We start from the raw sequence: 19,645 nt of genomic DNA, 5'->3' as shown, positions 1-19,645 counted from the left end.
CCTGATAAGAAGTGCAGCTCTTTAGTCCCTAAGCCTTTCTTCCTGCCCCAAGTTTTTAAAGTTAGAAAGGAACCTTAGAGATGGGCTTACCCTTCTTGTTTTACTGATGAAAGACCTGAGACAAGGGAATGAAGGGAGACCCATGAACTCTTAGGTCTTCTCTTCTCCACCTGGCAGGTGACGTTCTGCCTGTGAAACTGTCCTTCCCTCTGCCTGCCGTTGGTGGCCGGTGCCCTAGGGCTGTGCTAACTCAAAAGTGCGGTCCGAGGCCCAGCAGCAGGGCCTGAGAACTTGTTAGAAATGCAGGATGTCCGAGGGACTGAGTTAGAAAGTGCTGTTTACTGGGTTCCCAGGCGACCCTTGCACAGTCAGCTTGCAGATGTGCTGGGGTGGTCTCCTCCAGGAGGGGACGCGGCAGCGGGGTGTCAACAGGAATGGCGCAGGCTCCTTTTGAACAGATAGACTCCGCCCTTCCTCCCGGTGCTGTCCTCCGGCTGCCTGTCTCTGGTCCATCCCTGAAGGGGTCCAGAGTTGATCTCTTTGGGGGTGGGGTCTTTCCTGGGTTGCGCTGCCTTCCATTCCTGCTCCATTCATTCAACCCAGCCTTCATCCCTCTCGATTTGTCTTGGACGCATCATATTCCTCTTGTTTGGCAAGTGCCCTTGCTTTGTTTCATGACTCTGTGCATGCTAATTTGTACATTCTTCATGTGTTCAGTTTATTATGCATTTTCTCATCATTCATGTTAAAGACCTTAAAATGCTTTTGTTAGCATATATATCACAACATAAGAGTTACTAGTTCCATTTCTTTGCTTTACTGCTGCTGTGGGGTGTGTGTGTGTGTGTGTGTGTGCGCGCGCGCGTGCACACGTGTGCAGGCATGCATTTCTGCGTTTGCTAGTAACTGATCATATTAGGCCTCAATGCATACCTAAATAAAAGCTTAATAGGGATTTACTTCTTAAATTATCCACAAACTGTCTTGGCAGCTAAAGTGACTATAAGTAGTGAAATCATTGTCATAATAAAATTCTTTACTGTTAGATTGAGTGTTTCCAGTCTCTTAAATTTCCATTTTGGAAGGTCATTTTGGGGGAAGTGGTAATAATAATCTAAGTATTAATATGTCTAGATGCAGTGATGAGGTTTTAGCATGCTATAGGAAAGATTTTAGCATAACAATATGTAGTGTTGGTAAATGTATAGGGTTTTTTTTTTTTGTTTTTAAAAAAAGATAGCTTTTTATACTAAGAAACAGATGATGTCTTTTTCTAAAGTATGCTAGCTGCATCCGAATTAGTAAATGTTAAAATAACCATGACTGGTTAAAATATTTTGCAAATTCTTTTTACTTTTTATATAATTAAATGAAATTCTCCATTTGGTAGTTGAGCTCTCAGATAAATTAAGTCTTGCCAGACTGTCTGAGATGATTAGTGATTCAGACCCTAAAAACGTGTAGCATTTGAAAAATAACAACTATGTACTGCAATGTATATGGGCATAATTAATTAAGGAAACATTTTCAGTATTTTAAGATTTGTACTAGTTAATCTTAGCCTGGTTTAAGTCAATCCAGTTCAAACCAACTGTTATGAAAAAGCCATTGCTTTTAGCCACAGAAAATAATCAGTTTCATAGAAAGACTTATAATAATAATGCAACTTTTTTGAATTCAAAAGCCTAGCTGACATTATTACCAGATGTGTTGTGGTATCTATCTGCACTTCACTTTGTAGGCACTAAAACATTTATAAAATAGTTAATGGTGATTCATTTATTCACAGTAAGCATTTATTTTGCTTTAGGTGTATGTGTGACAAGGTGGGTAAGTGGAATAAAAAACAATTAAAGGGTAAATCCCTTGACATCAAGATGCTTACAATCTTTTTTTTTTTTTTCCTTTTAATTTCTTCATTTTTGGAGACAGTCTCACTCTGTCACCCTGGCTAGAGTGCACTGGCATCATCATAGCTCACTGCAACCTCAAACTCTTGGGTTCTGCCTAAGCCTCCTGAGCAAGTAGCTGAGACTACAGGTGTCATGAAAACACTAAAGAAGACATTAAATAGTTTGTGAGACAACACGAAATTCGCCAACTCTGAAATCTTATAGAGTACAGTGAAGATAGGAAAGAAAAATAGATTAAAAAGTAACAGGCAGGAAAGAGGGGAGCTCAGCATCATATTAGTGATAAAGTAGAACATGTATCAGACGCAGATATCCAACAGACCACGAGCACCTCAGTATAAGACGTTTGGGTTGAGAGTTAAACTCATGGACTAAATATTATTTTATCAGCAGCCACAAGATATCCTAAGATCTCCACGGATAGTTAGCAATGTAGAAGGTATCCTCTTTATTCATGTCCTATTTGTGTTTCCTGTACCTTAGATCATTAGTCCTTTTAACTTGTTCCTAATGAACTAATGTGGTTTCATGGTCGCCAGCTTCCAGCTAGTCCCTGGACAGTAGTGGGTAGGAATGTGAGTTGTAAACCCTGAACTGACAAGCCTAGTCATCTGTTGTGTTGACAGATGGCCAAAGGAATCACAGAGATTAAATTAAAGAAAGGCAAATATAGTCACCTGGCAAAAATATTTGCCCTTTCTCAAAATTATGGAAGTTCTCTTTAGGAGAAATGTTTTTGGTAAAAATATTTGAAAGTTTGTTTTATAAACATAAGTAGCTTGGGTTATTTTGGCCAGAGGAGGGTGGGTGTGTTGTGTGTGTGCTCCTGGGGTGGCGGGGAGGGGGGCAGCTGGCAGGGACTCTGGAGCATGTTGATTGGGAGAAGGAAGTGAGATGATGCACTTAATTGGCGTAGAGTAAGAATAGAAAACATGTAGGAAGGAGAGTCCTGAGATTTCAGGGCTAGTCTGTAGTCATCAGTTGAAGACTTACAGAGAAATGATAGAAACCACCAGTAATTAAGAAAGAATTATTGTGAAAAAAAAATACCCTTTTCCTGGTATTCACGTAGAATATGGTTCTGGTCTAAGCCAGTTTCCTTCTCACTTCCTTTTCCACCCGCCTGGTTGTAGCCAAACTGAGCTGCCTGCCTTCCTCGTATATGTTCTGGTGTTTGTTTCCTTAGAATCTTAGTGACCTGGCGCTGCCCCTCTCTGCGTGTGTCTGAACTGTGCTTACCTGGTGAGGCCCAGTTCAGATGCCAAGTTCTGTATGATGGCTTCCTGAATTCTTGTCATTCCTCGTTACTGAAATAAGGCTCTTCTCAGAGAAATGCAAGATGCTTCCCTGTGTATTGGGGACAGGATCTGTTGAAACTTCCAGTGTGAGCGTGATTGGGTTCATCTCAGCAAAGTGGTTAGAAGATTGCACCAAGTTTTCTGGTCAAACTCTGGGACCAGTGTGCAGAGCTGTTTGCACTGGGTCGCTAGCCCCTGTCCTCCGGTGTTAGCCCTTGGGGACGGGCACACCGCCCAAGGAGCACATGAATTCATCTTTGCCCGACACGGTAACTTATGCACAGATATCTGGCATCACAGCTTAAGATACGTGGGAAAAATAACACACAAAAGCTGGAACTAGCACAGGTGAGAGAGAAGAGGGAAGGGGACAGGTATGTGGCAGAAGTGACAGCACAATTACTGGCTGAGCTTGGAGGCATTGAGGGTGTGAATGTTTGGGGGAGGCATGGTGGGCTACCTGTCCCTGACCTCATTAGGCAAATACTACAGCTCTAACATGCAGGAAGGAAGCAGTTGCGCCCCCACCTGGGCGCCTGAACTGGCCACCACAGCAGACTGTTTATTGTGTGGTGACTATTTATTGGGTGGTCGTGACAGAATTTGGGAGAATCCTGAGTCGCTCAGTCCCCCCACCCCCATCCTATGCACCAGAAACAGCCCTTTGAAGTGTCTGTCTCCACTCTTGTCCTTGGCATTGTGAGAGCACACATTAGCTCTGCTGTCTCTTCCCTTCTCTTTAGGCTTTAGCGTGCGGTCGTTTGCTAAGAATGGCAATACGTTTCCATCAGAAAGTGACATTTAAGCGCTTCAAAAGAGTATCATGGAATATCTGGAAATTCCAACTGGCCCAGCCAGGTTATTTATTAACCATGACAAGTAGCTGACTGTTACTGAAGTTTGGAAAATAGATTATTCCTTTTACATTTTCACAGATGAAAACCAGAGAGCCATGTGAGGGGTGAAGGGGGTGGTGAGTCAACCAAATAGCCCATTTTAAAGATTTTTTTCCTGGGAAATTGGAAATAGTGATTGTGTATAGCCAATACGGGGCCTTGAATATGTCCGACTCCTAGTTCTGGAGTAGTGTTTTCCTCCCTGAGGAGCGGGTTAAGGCATGTAGGGTTATGTGTGTAGATACAAGTGGGCTTTGGCGGGGATTGTTACTTCCGGTGAGATAAGAATGTATCAAGGTACTTGGGTTGCTGGTCTTGTGCAGAGCCAGCAAGTGGATTCTAAGAGACTTAAGGGCTTAGAGCCCCCAAGCCCTATTCCACCTTTTTAACATTTCTGTGACTTATTAATAGTAGCAGCAGTACCCACGCCCACCCCCTTGGTGATCTTGGGGTGCAACCACACCCTTGACCTTGCTTCTGTACTCTAACAGGGTCTGACATCAGGATCTACAGATTGGTCAAGCAGGGTACAGTTCAGTTTTGGTTTTTTTTTCCATGTAAGGTAGAACTGTACTTTCTCCAAAAGAGTGCACACAGCCTACAGGGAAGGGATATAATATTTCCTCACTGGTTTCAGATTCCCTTAGGAACATTAAATGGTTTCCTGCCACCAAAGAGTTCCTGATATAATGGGGGTTTAATAGTAATGTTTTACTTATTGGGATCTACTAGGGAAAGGAGTCAGGAACAAAGTGAAAAAATTAAACATAGGACATATGAAAATGTTCATTTTGGCTCTGTTTCTGACAAGGACTTATGGTAGCAGCCCGCATAGAAGTATGTGCTTTAACCGAACAGATAAATTATTAGCACGTTGGTTGTTTACATATGAGTCAGAGCGTCTAAAATTTGTTCCCATAAGTAGGTTGAACCTCCTTCTCAGCCTGTTGTCATAGGGTCTAAAAATGGAAATGTGAGTCCAAACTCTTTCCAGCTCATAAAAATAATTCTGAATTAGTAGAGCATAAATGAATGTGATTTTATTTGAGTGTCATTTTCAAGTTCCCCAGGCCAGGTTGGGACCTTTTAAGTCTTCTAAAATTCCCTGTAGTGAGGATTAAGAAAATAGTAGCAGCTTTGCTTCTGGCCTTAGACAGTTTTCTAACTAGGTCAGAGCCTCTTACCCTGGGATAAGCAGATTCTCTTTGCCCCTTAAGCACCAGTTTTTGAGAGTTGCTGTTTGAAGCTATCACATAGACAAGGTCACTTTTTATAAAGATAACTTTGCTGAACCTGGAAAACGAGTGGGATCTGAATGATTGACTCTTCTGCTCTCTAGGAGTTACATATCAAATCTGTGCTGAAAATGCTCTTCCAATGTATTAGGGCACATTTGTGCATTAGTAAGATCCTGTGGTGCCTTAGCTTTGGAACACTGTCTTGATTGCAGATAGAAGTTTTAAAATTAGACTAAATGTAGTCTGACTGCAGGATTCATTCCGGTGGCAGGTTGTCTGTGTGTGTGTGGGGGGAGGGGGGGCGGGGTTTAAGCCTGTATATGAAGCCAGTCATTTCTTTTTTCTCAGAAATGTGAAATAAAGAGAAAAACCTAACAATTCAATAAGGGAGATAAACAAGAGATGGAAGTTTAAACTTGGCCTGTACTCAGGAATTGGAGACAACTCCTCCCCCCTCCTCTTTCTCTTCCTCCTGTGGCTGGTTTGTTAATCCCCTTTTCTTAGAATGACAACTAGCCTATTTATCCCATTGCTAACCTGCCTTGTAGCTCTTACCATTTTCATCTTAGGTGTTTTTCTTTCTTGTTCTTTGTAAAAGTTCTAAATATCTAACAACATATCACCTAGAAAGGAAGAGCTGTCTACAGTATTAAAAAAGGTGAAAAATAAAGGAATTGCTTATGCGCCATAAGAAATTAGAAAAAGAACAACTAGGTAAACAAAAAGTAAACTAGGAGGGAAAAATTAAGAGATGAAGATAAGATTTAAAGGTTAAATAAAACCAGTAGCTTGTTATTTGACCAATGAAAATGGACTCCCTTCCTCTGAATTTAGGAAAAAGGAGAGCAGAAATCGATATTAGAAAGGAAATAGAACCAGAGACACAGGAGGGATCAATAGACTTTATAGGAAAAACATTTCACGCAACCAAACACACATTTGAAACCATGTGGGCTAATTTTTAGGTAAAACACAAATTGCCAAAATTGATCCAAGAAGCATGGAAAAGTTGAATTAGACCCATTACTATAGAAGAGATAGGAAAGGTGATTAAACATCACCATTGAAAAAGATACCTGGACTCCATGGAGTTTTATCTAGCCTTTAAAAAAAAAAAGAAAATTTAGTGTTTTATGCTATTCTAGGACATAGTAAATAAAATATGGAAAGGTTCCCAGTTCATTTTATAAAACCAGCAAAATTTTAATTAAAAAACCTGATAAACTTTATAAAAGTACAGGCCAATATTATTTATGAAACTAACGGCAGAAACTTAAAGTAACTTATTAAATAGACTTTTTAGTGCACTGTAATAGTTTTTTCTAGTAATGCCAGGGTCATTAACTGTTAGGAACTCACCACTCTTATCCATTGTTGCACCAACATACTGAAGGAGAAAACTGTGTGACCAGGTTAGCAGAGGCTAAAAAATCATTAGATTAAGTTTAGCAGCCATTCCTAATATAGTACAGTCTGAAAAAGCAAACTAGGGATAAAAATAAATCACTTAAACATAAAAAGGCCACACACACAACAGCAGATATTTCCTATAAGGGAAAACACTAAAACTATTTCAATTAAAATTAGGAACCATTACTTCTGATACCAACTACAGGTAAAACAAACAAACAAAAACCCCATAAATAAATAAAATTGGGAAACAAAGATGTCTTCTTTTACAATTATTAGTGTTATTTAAGGTTGTCCAAGAGGTTCTTGTGAGTGTGATAAGACAATGAAATGTTTGTATGTCTAGAAATCTCAAGAGCCTATAGTAAAGAAAAAATAATAGAAAAAATAAGGTTGCTAGATGAAAAAACATGTGTAAGTCTCCAGTATTGTTCCTCTGTTGTGAAGATAAGCACCCGGAAGTGAAAGTTAAGTGCTGCTTTCACAATAGCACCAGATAACCTGGAAGAAATTGAATAGTATCTGTGTCCTTCTTAGGGAAGGATATGAAATAAAATTTAGAATAATACAATTATATAACACATAAATATATCTTATTACAAAATTATAAGTAAATTTATTATGATTTCAATTAGAATTTCCAAAGTGGTTCATTTTTTTTCTTTCTTGAATGAAATAAAATTTAGAGAAATACAGTTATATAACACATAAATATATCTTTTTTTTTTTTTTTTGAGACAGAATCTCACTTTGTTGCCCAGGCTAGAGTGAGTGCCGTGGCATCAGCCTCGCTCACAGCAACCTCAAACTCCTGGGCTCAAGCAATCCTCCTGCCTCAGCCTCCCGAGTAGCTGGGACTACAGGCATGCGCCACCATGCCCGGCTAATTTTTTTCTAGATATATATTAGTTGGCCAATTAATTTCTTTCTATTTATAGTAGAGACGGGGTCTCGCTCTTGCTCAGGTTGGTTTCGAACTCCTGAGCTCAAAGGATCCGCCTGTCTCGGCCTCCCAGAGAGCTAGGATTACAGGCGTGAGCCACCGCGCCTGGCCTAATATATCTTATTTACAAAATTATAAGTAAATTTATTATGATTTAAATTAGAATTTCCAAAGTGGTTCGTTTTTTTTCTTTCTTTTTTCTTGAATGAAATAATCCTAAAGTTTTAGTAGTAGAATAAATGCATAATACCTGGGAAGCGCTGAATATGATGAATATGATGAAAAAGAAAAGCAGCGATGGCAGATTTGGCTCCCAAGTGATGACAGCGTGCTAAGGAGGAGTCTTTGTAACCAAAGCTAAGTGGTATTGATCCAGAATGACATAAATAGTTCAGTGGAACGGAATAGAGAATCTAGGGTTATATCTCATTAAGTAAGGGAGTTAATATATGATAAGATAGTTAAATACCGTTAAACAATACGTTCTTTAATGGATGGTACTGGCATAACCATCTCTTTATCTGGGGTGAAGGGACCACACAGACCTCTATCTCATATTAGAATCAGAAATAAATCCCAGAATCTTCAAACACTTAAATGTAAACAATCCAATTTTGACAAGAAAATATTTAGAAACTACTTATATAATCTTGGGTGAGGGAGGACTTCTTAAGCAAGATTTGATACTCAGAAGCTATCAAGAGACACAAACAAACATGTATTCTAAAACTTTGCTGTAGCAAAAATATGTGGTTAAGTCAGTAGATTGAGGGAGTGGTATTTATAAAAGATGTGGAGTTACTATCAGTAATATACAAATAACTTAGGAATTGGCAAGAAAAACAAGGGAAAATGGATTAAGAATATTAATATGCAATTCACAGAGAGCAAATGTAGACAGCCAGCAAACCTACAAGTAACAGTCCTTCTCTGGTAGGGAAATGGCAGATTAAAGCAACAAGACCACTGCTTTAAACCCATCAGACTGGTAAAAATGGAGAATCATCATCTTACTACCAGGGATGTAGTAGAAGTGGTCGTCTTTCTTATAATACTGATGGAAATGTGAATTGTCATGGCTTTATTTGGAAGCATACTGGCAAATTATAGTAAAAATAATTATACCTTTCTTCTAAATAGCCTTTATCCTGGATATCTATCTTTTAGAAACAAAAGTATACACAGTCACAATATTATAGTGGCAAAATACTGAACATGTGAATACCCATCGGTTGTAAAATGGCTAATTTATAGAATATGTGTACCATGTAATATGATGAAAAAGTTAAAATTGTATCAGAGTTGGCTTTGGAGGGGTTTCTATGAGAACTTGGTGAATGAGAAGCAAGGTATGGAAAAGTATGTAACATCAAGTTGCAAGACAAAGAACTATTTCCCCCCCACCCCCATAAATGCCCATGTGTAAACGTGTGAACAATGAACACTCTCATTTTCTAAGTTAAGGGGGTGGCGGGGTGGAGCTTGATGCAGATGTTGGGTGTGGGGGTGGCAGGGGTTTCCAAGCCACCCGCCAGTGACAAGTGTTAACCACATCCCAGTTTTTCCTGTGGGGGAAGCTGCAGAACGCTGTGGTTTGACCTTAACAATCTCGGCTCCTCAGCCGGGCGCGGTGGCTCATGCCTGTAATCCTAGCACTCTGGGAGGGTGAGGCGGGCGGATTGCTCGAAGTCAGGAGTTCAAAACCAGCCTGAGCAAGAGCGAGACCCCGTCTCTACTATAAATAGAAAGAAATTAATTGGCCAACTAATATATATAGAAAAAATTAGCCGGGCATGGTGGCACATGCCTGTAGTCCCAGCTACTCGGGAGGCTGACACAGGAGGATCGCTTGAGCCCAGGAGTTTGAGGTTGCTGTGAGCTAGGCTGACGCCATTGCACTCACTCTAGCCTGGGCAACAAAGCGAGACTCTGTCTCACAAAAAAAAAAAATCTTGACTCCTTCTCTTAGGTCTCCAATTTTTTTGTCTTATTCCATTCTGTTCTTGTTTGGATGCCCTGATATCCTTTCAGATTTTATGAGCTTATTAATTAATTATATTTAATATTTTTCATTTGTTTATCCTAAAACCCTCTGTGCTTGTCCCTTTTCCTGTCCTTGGTGATTCTTGGTTGTCTGGGGTCCTTCTCTTTGTGCCTTCTGGGTGCCCCTTTGTTCACTGGCATGTGCCAGGTCCTGGCAGGGTGTTGGGGGGTCACGCTTGGCAGGATGGGCCCGGAGGTGGCTTCTCAGGTGTCGCTCCTGCTTGTCCCTCTCGGCTCTCTTGAGCTGCCTGTATTTCCGGTGTTAGGACCACACTCCTGCCTTGGCTTCATGAAGTATAGGGTAGCAGTGGGAGAAGCAAGACGTAGTGAAGTTTCCTGATAAATCACCACCCCACCCACTGTCCCTCCCTCCCACCCACCCCTTGGATCCCAGCTCACTTCTCCTGAATTTCTGGCATATGGAGAATACTTGGACCTGGATTCAGCTCTCCCTGGATTCGTTTTTCATTCAATCCCCACTCATCCCATTTCTGTTCAATTGGTGATACTTTCCCAGGACTCTTACGGATGTGACATTTAGTTTGGATGGAAGAGAGAGAGAGACACGTGCACTCAGAGGGCCATCTGGGTAGAAACTTGTATTGATCTCTCCAAGTCCTCGTGTGCTTATCTGTAGAGCAGGGATAATGACATTGCCTATCTGGTACTGCTAGGGTCACTGTGAAGATTCAAACAGGTGATGCTCTTAAAGGGCTTATAGAGCAGCGTCTGTCATGCAGTCAGGATTCCATAACCGTTAGCTGCTGCTGCTGTTTTAAAAAATGAGATCATCCTGGACATACTAGATTTGCAGTGTGTGTGTGTGTGTGTGTGTGTGTGTGTGTGTGTGTGTGTGTGTGTGTTTCCTCAGTTAATAAATCTAGGAAATCTTTAGACACCTGTCATGTTTTAAAAGCTCTGTAATGTTTACTGATATATCTGGGCACGAGTGTTTCTGTAGCTAAATTCCCAGAGTTGAGTTCCTAGATCAAAGGACAGGAATGTTTACAATGTTCATAGACACTGGGAAATTGCCTTCCCTAGTGCTGCACTCCTTTCCATGGGCTCCGGTTGCACCTGGCAGCACCAGTTCCCCATGTTCAGCATCACCCCAGCGTACCAGTGTTTTCATGTCTTCTATCAGTGAAGGTCAACTGTCTCTTCACATATTTGTATTTTCACTTTTATGAAGCGCTAATTCACATCTTTGTGTCCGTCTTTCCTGTGGGTTATAATTTTTCATTATTTATAAGAATTCTTGTAAAATAGGGAATTTAACTCCTTATCTGTCTTATTTTATGTCTTGTGTAGCAGCTTTTAATTTTAACATTGTGTTTTTAAATGTCTTTTCTGTGGTGACTTGGAAAGCTAAGAACCATTTATAGCATTATTTCTTTGTGTTAAAAACAAGGGATTTAAAAAAAAAACAAGGGATTTTTCCACTTTAATTGTGAAAGTTACACATTTTTCTAAGTCTGAAAAAAGAATTAGGGAAAAAAAACAGAAGGAAAAAGACTATCAGCCACAGAAGGAATATCAATCACTCTTAATATTTTGGCATTTTCCTTTTAGTTGTCTTTTGGGAGGGGATATATTTGTGTAGGTAATTAGCATCAGAACACAGATACAGCCTTTTTTCATATATTCCAATACGTGATATGTGACATTCTATTGTCTAGACATGCAATATTTTATTCATGTCTTTTTTGTTTAAGTTTCTAGTTTTTCGTGCAAGAGAGAAAAGGTGCTGGATATATCTTTGTGCGAAAAAATTATTATTATTTTTTAAAATTTAGACTTATGCTCTTCTGATACCTCCCCAGAAATGGGATTACTAAATCAAGGGATATTAGGATTTAAATACTTTTGGCACATATTACCAGTTTGCTAAAGTGTGCCTGCCTCCAGTTCATGTTCCTATCAGCATGAAGACTGATGACCTGTCATCAGAAGAGAAGGGGCAGCCACCCTGAATATGTGGGGGAGGAGCCTCAGAAGGAGGCTCTGGAAGTGAGTTTGAGAGGTTTGAGGGGCTGGGGAGAGAAAGAGGGAAGGTGGAGGTGGAGGTGAGGATAAAGGAGCCGGCAGGAGCCAGGGTTCATCAGGGCTGCATGGGCACCGTGAAGAATTTGCAGTTTACACCTCAGGTTATGGGAAGCCGGCCTGGAGAGTTACAGGAAAGGGGAGTGGCTCGGTGTGACTTATTGCTGCAGGTGAGTGAGAGTGTTAGGAGGCTGTTGCAGTGGCCTGGGTGAGAGAGGATGGTCAGAACACCTGGCTGATAATAATCCAGGATGGGAGGAGCAGGTGAGGCCATCTATTCTGGAGGCCTGCTGATGGACCCGCATGTGTCAGAGATTAAAAGAAGAGCAGCACCCACGAAATTCAACTTGTACTGCCTGTTGGTCACCGAGACGGGGAGGCCTAGCTGGGGAGCCGAGTGGAGGTTGAATCAAAGTTCCTATTAGTTCTAAGTTACCTCAGATCTCCTGGTGAGACTGATGATGATGGTTCCCCAAGGGGAGGCCAGTGTTGAGTAGATGGTCTGCAGACTCAGAGGCTGGAGGACATCAGGAAGGTGAGTGTATCTTCCTTGTGAAAATGAGTTGGGGATCCTAAGTAATTGAAGGTTAGGAACACAACAGTTTGATGAGTTAGAAGCTGTCTGTAAGCTGCCAGCCTATAAATGCTTTGAGGATATAAATCCTTGGGTTTGGTCTAGGGCTTTGAGCAGAGGAGAGGTACATGATATGATGGTTACTAAATGATGTTTAAGAGTTAAGAGACCTTTCCCCCTTCTTGATGAAGCAATTTTCTTATCAGATAAGCTTTGATGCAGTGATTTGATTGTATTAACTTATGAAGCATATAAACCACACATTGTTCCTTTTTTATAAGGCATTGGAAGAAAAGGCTAGCTAAACCAAGTTAGGAGGGATTTGTTTTAAGACCTTGTGAGGAAATTCAAGACTTTATGTTATCATCACCAGACTTTGTGTTATGTAAAGACTTTTGCCTGTATGATGTCATCCTTGTTTTGTTCAATTTATTCCTCCCCCTCCAAGCGTCCTAGTTTTTCCTCTACTGTAGCTGGTTTCGAACAAAACAGAGACACTTGGTTCTCCCCACCCTCCCTTCTAAGCATTTGGATTCTTTTCATTTGGTGACTTGTTCTTTTTAATTGATAGCTTTCTTAGCAATTTATTGAGACACTGGAAAAAGATAAAATATAAAGCAGTGATATTCCTGTAAATCCACATAGCCAGAGAGAGGTAATTGGTTACCATTTTGTTTTACTTCTTTCCAGTCCTTTGGCTGTATTTATATTTATGTATATGGAAATAGTTTATGAATATGGAATAATACTATTATATTGTTTAGAGTAATGCTTTTTAGCCAACATTTTATAGTGAGCATTTTATGAGAGCTTGTAATACTGTTTTTAAAAACATGCTTTTTGAAGGCTGCAGGATATGCATAAATTCATGGTGGCTTTTTAAGGGGGAAAAAGTCCTCAAGATGGTCTCACTAATTGACAAAGCCTTTTAAGATTAAAAACAAGAGCAAACAAAATACAAACACTGAACCATCTTTGGAATACTACTATGAAATTCAGATTTTATGTTCTTAATAAAATCTTGTTTCCGATGAGGTCAGTCTTCATGCTTTTCTTATTCTTTTTGGTTATGTTACCTAAAAATTGAATTAACTGTTTTAATATACTTCCTCTGCTTTCTATTGGAACACACTGATCCAGTGTGACCCTTTGTGGTATTTCGTAAAACCCCATCCTGCAGAGCAATCTTCTAATTGTAGTAAACAGTATTGAGCATTTTTTTTTTTTTTGTAATATGTCAGAAGTGCCAGGAGCAAAGATGTGCATTTAATTGTAAGTAATACAGAATTAAAGGAACATTATGACTATTTAACATTGTTTGGAAATTTGAATGTAGAAAAAAAAATTCCCAAGGATGCAAACAAGATTGAAAGCAGCTGCTTCTGTTGCCAGATGCCTAGTGGACCCACCCTCGGTCATTCCTAGGTGTCCTTCTCGTGGCCTCTCCTTGGTCAACGAGGTCCCTGGGGAATTCCCAGGGAGGCTGCTCTTCCCTTTACTGTTTGGGCGAACTGCGTTCTGCCCAGATTGTGAAACAGAAGTGTCTGTCTTAAGACACTAGCAGTTTTCTGACCATCAAATCCAGAGGCTTTTATTTTCTTGGCGCAAACCTCTTCAACCTTGATGAGGCTCTTAGCCCTTGATTGTTTTGGCCCCCAGCTCCACCCCCTTCCTCTCTAACCACTATGCTTCTGTTTTACCTTCTTCTCCAAGGCCCTAATCACATTTTTCTTTTTACCTTGGAAATGGAGAATAAGATTCAAAAATTATAAAAATGTAAGCATATGCTTTTTTTTTTTAATTGGGGATGTTTTACATAGTTCTATAGCTTACTTTTTTTTTCTTTTTCTTTTTTTTTTTTTTATTTAACATGTGTTTCCTCACGTTTTAAAACATTCCTTGAGGACGTGAACATACAGATGCCCGTAATTTATTTTCTCTATGATCAAACATTATGGTTGCTTACCCTTTGTTTTGCTGTGTTTGTTTGTTTGTTTTAAAGAGACAAAGTCTTGCTCTCTCTCCTGGGTAGAGTGCAGTGGTGCCATCACAGTTCACTGTAACCTCAAACTCCTAGGCTCCAGCGATCCTCCTGCCTCAGCCTCCTGAGTAGCTGGGATTACAAAGCGTGCTCCACCAGGCCTGGCGGATTAAAAAAAACCACAAAAAACCTTTTTTTGTAGAGACGTGTTCTAGGTCTGTTGCCCAGTCTGGTCTCAAACTCCGGGCCTCAAGCAATCTTCCCTGCTGTGGCCTCCCAAAGTGCTGGGATTTTAGGCTGCTGCACCCAGCCACTTAATGTTCTTGAGTTTTGTTTTCATAATGCACTTTTTGGTCTGTATCACTGCACTTGCCTCCCTGATCATCTCCTTAAGAAAGATTCTTTGGATTGGAATGATGAAGTCAAGGGGATGAGTGTATTCAGCCCTTGTCTGCAGACTCCTCATCCCTAACTCCTTCTTTCTGCTTTCTTCATCTTTATTTATTATATCTCAGTAGATTCCTAGCAGGTTCCTTGTTTTCCGTTTCCTCGCTGTAGGTTACCTGGCGCCACCGCTTGCCACAGCGACCCTGGCAACCCAGGCACGTTTGTGCCGTCTCTGTGCCCACACCCCTCAGGGACTCCAGTTGCGTTCAACCATGAGCCTCCATACCTGCTTCCTGGAGGCTCCGACTTGCTGGGGGGACCCGCAGGGTCACGCTGGGGCGCCATCAGCTTGTGGCACCATCTTTCGTCAGACCTCAGCACGGCGGGGCATCCCCTGACTTGGCCCAGCCTGCTCTCCTCTGCACTCTGGTGCTTCCAGCCTTTGGTGTTCTTGGCTTATTCTCTAAGCCCTTCACACTGAGCCTATGGCCTTGTCTTCTACTTCTTTGGAAAACAAAACAAAATAATAAAGCAGCCCTCAGTTGGGGAAATACTGTAAACTCCGCCTCCCTCTCCCTCTTTCCTTCCTGTCTACTGCAGGGCGTGTCTGTCCTTCTCCCACGTTGCCCGGGAAGTGGCTTCCCTTCTCTCCCCGCCCCCGACGCCTTTGCCATGTGTGTCAGACCCTGTCCCTCTAAACCAGTGGCCCCCCGCTGGGGCAGTTTTGTCTCCCAGGGGACACTTGGCAGTGTCTGGAGATACTTTGGTTGTCACGCCTGGGGAGAGCTGCTACCTAGTGGGTACAGGTACAGGCCCCGGGGTGCTGCTAAACATCCTACTATGCGCAGGACGGCCCCCACAACCAAGGAGCACCCCACATGTCAGCAGTGCCGAGGGTTAAGAAGGCCTGTTTGGTTTCAGACTTACAATTCTCAGACTCTGGCCACCCTTCGTCGGTTATCTGAGGTCTGTGTCCTTGTCTCTTTTCACTGCAGCCTGTAGGGCGGCAGTTTTCATTTGGGGATACTCGGGATGAGAACAGTTCCAGGCTCCCCCCAGTCGACAGTGTGGTGGTGGGGGGGCACACAGGTGGATTAGGGCTGGGTGTTGGGGACGAGACCGCTCTAGCGTCTGTTCCTAGGTCATGTTGCTGCTAGGGCTGGGCCCCGATTTTCTCCTCCAGACAAAGGGAATTGAACTGAGACATCTAACATTCCCTCCAATGATAACGTTTCTTAATTTCGTGCTAAGATTGTCTCGTTTCAGTTGCATTTTAATGCGGGTTTGGCAGAAGCTGATGTCTGTGGGTTAGGGAGAGTGACGCAGGTGACACAGGGAAGTGGATGTAAACCACTTGTTCATTGAGTTTGACTAGAGTGGAAGTGGCAGAATTGGAGTTGGAAAGGTCAAGTGCAGGCTCCTGCCCCCAGCCCCGTGAGGTTTTTCTGTGCGTGTTTCGGGGCCGAGCCTCACTGGGCGCGGAGTCAGTGGTGAGCGTGCTAAAGTGCAGTGTCCGGTTGTGAAGGAATTGGTTCTTAATCAGAAATCTGAGTCGTCTCCATTTCTTTACATTCTTGGAACGAGACGATCATTTGATTAGTGTACTAGTTGGTTAGGGCCAAGAAAGTAGCGCAGATTGGGTGGCTCAAATGCCACAAATTTATTTTCTCACAGTTCTGGACGCTGGAAGTCCGAGATCAGGGTGTTGAAAGGTTGGTTTCGTCTGAGGCCTCACTCCTCGGCTTGCAGGTGGTTGTCCTCTCTCTGTCTTCCTCCGTACCTGTCTGTGTCCAAATTTCCCTTTTATGAGGACAGAGTCATATTAGGACCTGCCTTAATGACCTCATTTTAACTTAATTACCTCTATAAAGAGCTGTGTCCAAATGCAGCCACTTGTTGAGGTATTGAAGACTTCAACGTGCGAATTTTGGGTGAATACAATTCAGGTCGTCACAGTCAGGTAACATTTGGGCAGTATAGGTGTTTTTTATGTTCAAGGGAACATACTATTAAATAACTTACTCAATTTGTTTAGGTATATTTTCTTATAGTGTGTTGTGGTTTTTTTTTTAACCTTCCAGCCAGCATGTAAATCTGAAATGTTGAGAGTCTTAATTTTATAATTTTAAATATAATCAAGTAAGATGGAATACCTGTTCTTTTCTCTTTTTTTTTTTCTTTTGATATTGGAGACTTCACACAGGAATGAATCTCTCTTCTTAAATTCAGTCTGCTTAGCACTTGTGTGCCCTTCACCCGCTGAATACTAAAAACTCTAGGTGTTTCCCTTGTTTTTTGAGAATTGGGCAGAAAAAAGGTCAGCACGGCCAGCCTCTCAGGGAGGGTGGGCGTTTCCAGCTGTAACCTGGGCCCCACTGGCTCCAATCCTCCCACCCTCAAGCAGTGGTTGCCTCTCTCTGGGTGAGATGTTTGTTTTGTGCTCCTCTGGGAATCCCAGCCCTTGATCGCTGGGGGGCGGGAGGACTCGAAAGTCTAGTTCACGTGGCTGCTCAGCTGACATGCCAGGGACACTTCATGAGTGAGCATGCCACCAGATTGAGTGAATGCAGAAAGTTAGCTTTTTGCTACAACTAGGGATGCTTCCAATTCCAGCCACATCTGCTGGGCTGGGGGCAGGTGGTTTCCTGGCTTAGAGAGGAAGGTGTGACTTCTTCGAGCAAAAGGAAGGAGGACTAGCCACCTAATGCCAATCACAGCCAGTGAGAGAGCACACACTTGACTTTCCCTTGGGAGTTCAGCAGTGTAAGGGTGGTCAGGTTGCCAGACTACACCCCAAACGGGGACATGGTGCTGCACGCACTAGGGTTGAGCTCTACTGACTGCCTTTGGTACCCTTGACAGCTGGGGTTTTGAAACCTGGGGTTGCACACCAGGTTTGGGGATCTGCAGGGTGGGGCTGTCTCTCATCTGATACTGATTGTTTTGGGTTATAGTTTGTGTCATAGTTATTTCTGTCCCTGTCTTCTCCCCACCCCAAGACTGTAAGCTCTTTGAGGGTCAGAAGGCCTTCAGTGCAGGAGCCGGATCAAAGCCAAGTTAGCTGGTAAAGGGTGAAGGCTGACTTCCATCTGTAATGCCACAAAACTCTGGTGCAGCTTTAAATAAGCAAAACAGCCCAGGCAAACCTAGAGTCATTCACAAAACCTTGTGACCTCTGCTTATTGCCCAACCTGTGCAATAAGCCCACTGAGGGCTGTCATTTGGAGGAAGAGACTCCGGGAACAACTGCAGGTAACTTTGAGATAAGGCAGGGTGTGATGATGTAAGCTAATTGCTGAGCTGGGTGGAGTTACCTAATCCTTACGATAGGGGTGGAGCTTGACTCTTGCTAGCTGTCATTGAAGTGAATCATCAGTATAAGTAGCAAGCTCTGTGCATTCCTTGTCAGTTGTGTTAAAACTCGCTGGTGTTCCCGGAGTAGCCGCAGAGGTGTGTGTGGATACTGCCTGTAAACAGGGAAGGAAGACGCTCCCAGGGTCACCGAGGTAGATTTCCAGCAGGACAGATGCCTTGTCTTTCGTGAGGCTTGAGGCAAATTATAGGTAAGAACAAAGACTCCTCTGTATGTTCGTTATATGAATGCATAACATCTACTCTTGGCACGGAGTTTGATTTTGGTGTAATACTGTTTTTATCTCAGCGGCATTATATTCTAGCACATACCAGGATTTTCCATTATAAATGCTCTTTGGTGTTCGGAGTTAGTTATAGTTGGTCAATTTGTGCTCTCCTTACATTTAAAAAGGATGGGAGGCAAAGAATGAAACGGGAAAAGAATTGTGATCTGAATTCTGATTCCCTGTTCTTTGCTGCTTATCTCTGTCTTGATTATTTGGGAGAATATACAATTTTTAATTTTAGAAATGAAAGTAATAACATGGATACTTTTTGTTTTCTTTTTGAAAATAATGAAAAATGTAGACCACTTAAGTTCTGTGAATATTCTCTGATTTAGAAATCTTGGGTTTGGGAGGAAACAGTTGTGTTTTCCTTCTTGTTCTGTTTTGGGTCTCGATTCTCTGAGTATTTCTGACTTCAAAGCCTCCCTGGAGAAGAGGGGGATACCAGCTGTATTTGGTTTGAAACGAAATACCATCTTAGGTCATGAAATGACTTGCTTGGAGAATTTGAATTTTTGGTTAGTAGCAATACATGATTATGCTAAATGCACTTTTTTGTTGTTGTTCAAGAGAACAAAAATCAGATCCCAGAACATATCCAGCTGGGGTTTTCCTTTAGGTTTCGCTGCCATTTTCCCACCCATACTACTCATACATGTGAATTGACTGTGCCATTAACACGTGATTTTTCTGTTTCTTTACTGTTTCATTTGATGGTGAGTCACAAACTGTTAGTTAACTAGTTAGTGTATATCCATATGTTGCCAAAGCTTGAAATGAATGTGAGTGTGGGCCACACCTTCGCATTAATGAGCCAGGTAACTTTCAATAAAGTATTCCTAATGTCCTTAAATGCTAATTAAGATGTCTGGAATTCTAAGAGGATAAAAACATATCAACAATGTGAGATACCAAGGCCTACAGTCAAATCTGAGTATTTTTTAATGGAATACTTCTTTTCTCATTGAAAAGTACATTATCTGCATGCATTTGAATGGGATCCTGCCAAACTACAAAAGCAAACAAATAACTACAGAAGCGGGAATTTAAAGTACCTACATGGTGTCCGCAGGCTGGCGAGTTTATCAGGAAGTGGACGAGTGGCCACGATACTGTGTGGTGGGCTTTTTAAATTTTTATTTTAAACATCTGTAAGGAGGACCAGGTGAACTTACTTAATTCCTTTGGGAATCTGAGTAAAATGATGAAGTCAAGAAATGGGGAAGAAAGAAATGCTTTTTATTAGACAAAAGAAAATAATTGGGAATCATGATCAGT

At 41.7% G+C, this 19,645-nt stretch overlaps 1 protein-coding gene across 4 annotated transcripts in view; it reads left to right on the top strand.

Annotated features, from left to right (window-relative positions):
• Positions 1 to 19,645, top strand: part of NEDD4L (NEDD4 like E3 ubiquitin protein ligase) — a 327,232-nt gene that overhangs the window by 136,215 nt on the left and 171,372 nt on the right. The gene's annotated exons all lie outside the window — the stretch shown is intronic.

The sequence above is a fragment of the Microcebus murinus genome, chromosome 17 (assembly GCF_040939455.1).
Source record: "Microcebus murinus isolate Inina chromosome 17, M.murinus_Inina_mat1.0, whole genome shotgun sequence".
Lineage (NCBI taxonomy): Eukaryota > Metazoa > Chordata > Mammalia > Primates > Cheirogaleidae > Microcebus > Microcebus murinus.
Note: the sequence above shows the minus strand (reverse complement) of the source record. Positions and strands in the feature narration are given on the sequence as shown.